Source organism: Triticum aestivum, chromosome 7A (genome assembly GCF_018294505.1).
Source record: "Triticum aestivum cultivar Chinese Spring chromosome 7A, IWGSC CS RefSeq v2.1, whole genome shotgun sequence".
Taxonomy (NCBI): domain Eukaryota; kingdom Viridiplantae; phylum Streptophyta; class Magnoliopsida; order Poales; family Poaceae; genus Triticum; species Triticum aestivum.
This window is the reverse complement of record NC_057812.1, coordinates 32,014,759-32,020,161: the sequence shown is the minus strand read 5'-3', so window position 1 is coordinate 32,020,161 and position 5,403 is coordinate 32,014,759. Positions and strand designations below refer to the sequence as shown.

The 5,403-nt window shown below is 44.0% G+C and overlaps 1 pseudogene; it reads right to left on the bottom strand.

Annotated features, from left to right (window-relative positions):
• Positions 1 to 269: 269 nt before the first annotated feature.
• Positions 270 to 5,403, bottom strand: part of LOC123152895 (LIMR family protein Os06g0128200-like) — a 6,225-nt pseudogene continuing 1,091 nt past the window's right edge.

Sequence of the window (5,403 nt, the reverse complement as noted above, 5' to 3'; positions counted from 1 at the left end):
TTTTGGCCCCCTGGCGTCGCCCAGGGAGGTGATGCAAATATATTTGGCGTGTGTATTACAAATGAAACTGGATTCTTCTACTTTAACATCCATGTCAGCGGGTGTTTCCATCTTCCAAGATTTTCGTTGCCACAAATTTACACCGATGAAAACTCCCCAACTCTTCCAGAAAGCACTTTGAAGATCATATACATCGCTAACCAAACTATCACTCAGGAACAAATATTATGTTGAATCCGTCAGGCATTTCTTACAGAGCAAGCCGAAAATTAATTTGAGAGCTGGAACCTTCCTGTCGGTTTCCTATTTCGCCATTCCTAGACGAAGATAATGTGATTAAAATAAGCTCTGCTTTGACAAAATTCGTCCGAGAATTAGTTGAGTATTTCAAAAAAGGACTTACAAAAAGTGCGTAGTAGAAGAAAATGAGTATGGCAGAGCAACAAAGCCGTACTGGAAAACATTGTACCTGCAGTTTTCTAAAAATAACATTTTGAACTTTCTTGATCATTCAAAGAAATGAGTTCCCTTTTTTTATGAAGATACTACATGGCTTGTGAATCACGTCACCCAACATCATACTACATTGACAGTTGAAATTAAGGTTCTGTCTGTGCTACTAATAACTTCTCTCTATACCTTTTGGTGCAATTATCTTTGCTAGCTTTGCCATTAGTGGAAACAATGAATCATTGCTTTTCCCACCCCATGAATTGTTAAGAAAAAACAATGAGTCAACTTTGCCTCCCATCGAAAAGGAGCTAATATTCTAGCAGGAACTGATTGTTATCCATAATGTATACAAGTAATTGGCATTTTTCTCTATGGTGATCAACAGAAAATTATGCGCATCTACGGAAGATAGTCTAACATGCACTTCTACTAGTATATAGGAAGTTTAATTGCATATTTTTACTTGCAAATATATATTTTAAGTCGCTTCGGGATTATTGCTCACATCAATGGCATGTGATGAGTTCCTTCATACTTTTCTTGCATCCTGGTCATGCTAGTTAACTCCACATGAGCAAAATACCATTCAGCAGCATCATACTTTCGTAGCTGCTCTATCTCTATATATCTCTATGTGCTTCTAGACCATGTATGGTGTGTATTTGTGCTCCTTTAGTTGGTCCTCGGGTTATGAGAGGCTGAGCTAGACAGACTTTTGGTGTGTGTTCTCGCTAGTGAGGTGAGATCTTAGAGGAAACTGGAGGGATGTGTGAATAGCTGTTCAGATTACATACGCATACTACGCACTCTAGAACATCTTGACTTAAAAATGTGATGTTATTGACATCTTGTTAAGCAACTGCTGGCATTCAAGAAGCTCAAGAAAGGCGTCAAGAGGAAAACTCTGAAAACCATGGTCGTCCTTATCACCTGGAGCATTTGGAGAGAGAGAGAGAGATGGCAGGGCTTTCTGCAACATTTCCACCGCCATTCTGAGAGTTATTGAGCAGATCAGATGAGACGCTGAAAACCTCTACCTTTGTACTCAGAGCATGTAGCTGTCTTAGGATTGCTGCAGCTTGTTTTTCTTTTGATGGTCATGACTCATGAATGGTCTTGTACTCCTATTCTTCATCTAAGATATAACACATGCATGCAGATTTGTTATATGGTTTGAGGGGAAAAAATGCATCATTACAAATATGACCTAGCATCCCTCCAGCGCATGTTTTAGAATGTGTAGAGCGAAGCCATGACTTTAGGGGGTTTTTTTTTGCGGGGATGCCATGATTTTAGTTCTCTAAATGCAACATTCGTTGTGCAGTAGGACCTCCTATTTTTACAACATGAACAATAGTGTTTGCCTGATTCTGTATTTACAGATTACGAATCATACATACATTTTAGGTCAACTAGAAAAGAAATAATGTTCCAAATAATTCGCTGGCTCGCTTGTGATTATCACATGTATTAACCTGTATTGGCTATTTTACTGACATGCTGGAGTTACTGCATTAAGCTTGGCATTGACCTGATTTTTTTTTAGAAAAGAAGGATGTACCCCGAGCCTCTGCATCTGGGCGATGCATGCAGCCATATTATTAATTATTCACAAAGACCATACAAGGTGATACATCAATAAGTCTGAAGCCACCATCTTGGCAACACTGTTGCTACTCCTAACCCCTTGATAAAGGTGTGCCGAATGTCCGGGCCTAATATCAAACAAACATCGCACCAAAGCCTAACATCTAAAGCCGGGTGTCCCATCCAAGCCACTACCTGGATTAGATCTCACATCGGTCCAGCACACTCCCAATGAGCACCGCATGCTGCAAGGGTCGTCACCTCCATCTTTCATCGGTCCATCCTCAGAGCAGAATTGATGCACGGCCCTTGCCAGGCCTCTCTGCCATCAACGCCACCATAACGTCGGACAGCTTACTCCCCCTGCGCGAGTCTATCTCCGCGCATCAGACGACGAGTCTCCACTGCTCCATGCCGCCGAGACCCACCGTCGATGATACGGTTGATGCCACAGATACGGTTGATGCCACACCGCTCCACCTACATGCCATCTTGCGTCGAATTCGAACTACCAGCAACTCCACCACCCTGAGCAGTCCCGGCCGACGCCTTCAGGAAGGAAGACGACACCAAAGTGCCATTGTCGCCCAAACAGAGGAACGGAGGCTTTCGCCTGCGCTCATGGCAGAGGTAGGGGCGTAGGATCCACATCGAAGCCTCCAAGAAGGGAATCGGCGCTGAGGGCGTCGACTATGGTGCGGCCGCCACGCCGGCCTGGAGTTTCCCCCAGACCCATGCCCACCCGCCAGATCCATCCAGGTAGTATTGGCGTCGACCGTAGTCGCTACCGTAGCTAGCACAAACCGGAGTAGATCGAGTCGGAGGCGACGCCTCCCATGGAACTCCGGTCGGCCATCGAGGAGCCGCCGCAGCGCCGCCGCCTCCACGTCACCGCAGCCGTGGAAGGCCCCCCATCTGCACCCGTAGGTGCCGCCCACCAGGCAGGCCGCACCGCACGCCACCGATCGAGGCCGCCGCCCCGAGATCCGATCTGCCGGCCGCCGCCACACCATGGGAGCCAAATCCTCACGCCTACGTCCACGCAACGCATGCGCTCCCGCGCGCCGTACACCCTCATCACGCGCTCCCACGGCGGACGCCCCGCAACGCCCAAGCACCATGAGAGGGAGAACCGGAGTGCCCCGCCGCCGCCAATGCTACGTGAGCTTTGCCCGGCGGCGCCTACTGGCGGCGGTGAGGGGAGGGAGATTTGGCGAGGAGGGAGCTTGCCCGGCGGCCAGGGTTCCGCCCGGGTCGCCCGCGGGGTGGACGACACAGGGGACGGGGTGGACGGGACTGGAATAATTCTGGTCCCTGGGATTATCCCATGTACACAACAGCCTTGCAGTTTATGTTTTCTTCTTTCATTTTCTTTACAAGAGTTTTCTTTTCTACTCTTTATTTCACATGTTGTGTTGTCAAGACAGAAATCAAGTTTCTCAAGTAGTTAGTGATCAGCACATGAAAAGTTTTCAATTGAAAAGCAAAGTGCAATTTCCAGAAAGACAGGCAAACAACAATAGAAGATCCAGACAAGCCATCCTTGATACAATCTACAAGTGTGCGTGGTAGTCACAGAATGCTACATACAAAAGAAAATAACTGAACTAATTTGAGTCAGAACCGCAAAGGAACAACAAAGGAGCACACAGAACATCTCTCACAGACCCATCAAGTTGAAGAATAACATCACCCGATTGATAATCATCAAATAATAATAATACAGACAGGAACCAAGACAAGGAATGTGTACATTACAAAGGAAACAAGGTTCTTCTGCTTTAACATCCGTGTCCATGGGTGTTTTCATCTTCCAGGATTTTCGTTGTCGCTAATTTACACTGATGAAAACTCCCCAGCTCTTCCAGAGAGCAAGATCATATACATCGCTAACCAAACTATCACTCAGGAACAAATATGATGTTGAATTTGTCAGGCTTTGCTTACAGAGCAAACCGAAAATCAATTTGATAGCTGGAACCTTCCTGTCGGTTTCCTCTTTCGCCATCCCTGGACAAAGATTATGATGATTAAAATAAGCTCAACTTTTACAGAATTTTGTGAGCTGAGTACTTCCGAGGAAGTGACTTACAAAAAGTGCATAGTAGAAGAGCAAAAAATCCATACTAAAAAATATCACTAGTAGAAAAAGGGTCAAACGTGAAGCACATTAGTGCCAGTTTGATTTTGGCCCGATACTAATGGTACCATTAGTGCCGGTTCGAACGGATTTGCATTAATGCCGGTTCGTGTTGAACCTTTAGTACCGGTTCGTGGCACGAACCGGTACTAAAGGGGTGGTGGCAGGCTGGCGTCAGGCCAGGGCCCCACGATCACCTTTAGTAAGTACCGGTTCGTGCCATGAACCGGTACTAAAGGGGTCTGACCTATAGTATCGATTTGTGACACAAACCGGCACTATAGGGCAATTTTCAAACTCTACCCCCCTGTGTCGCCATTCAGTTCTGAAAAAATCAAAAGAAAATGATAAAAACTTCAAAAAATAAAATCCTTCGAGAGGTAGTTATATTACTACATCTACTAGTTAGGAAAATTTAAAAACTACAATTTGGACATGTTTTGCAAAAAGTGTAGGGAAAATGTAAAACGGCTAAAACTTTTGCATACGATGTCGGAAAAAGACGTATAATATATCAAAAAATTCAGCACGAAAATCCGCATCCGATGGAGACGGCCTATGGCCTGTTTGGAATTTTTTAGAATCCTCAAATTCCAAAAAGAAAAAAAGATATGGTCAAATTTCAGTTTGTTTAAAAAAATTTGGTTAAATCTGGTCAAACTACTTATTCAAGAAGTATTAATGTTACTACATAATTATTCAAGAATATTAGTGTTACTAAATAATTATTTTAATTTTTTGAATTTTGGTCAAATCTGGTCAAACTATGGTCAAACTGTGGTCAAACTATGGTCAAACTTATTCAAGAAATATTAGCGTTACTAAATAATTACTGTTTTTTAAAATAATAGTTTCAAACTCAAACGGTGAAATGTGTGACTTCATGCTCAAGCTAAACTCCTGAGGGTTAATAGGATTGACATCTTACCATTGTCAGGAAAACAACAAGTGCAGACTTGGAAACGAAGGAGAATAGAACCCAAAAGTTAAACGTGCTCAGGCTGGAGTAGTGAGAGGGATGGGTGACCGGTCGGGAAGTTAGATGATTTGGAATGAGTGATCCACACTTGAGCAGTTAAGAGAGGTGATTAGAGACTAAATCATCAAATAATTAAAAAAAATCAAAAAAAATTCAAAAAAAAACCTTTAGTACCAGTTGGTAACATCAACCGGTACTAAAGGTCCCCCATACCAGGGCGCGAGCTCACGCCACGTGGTGGCAC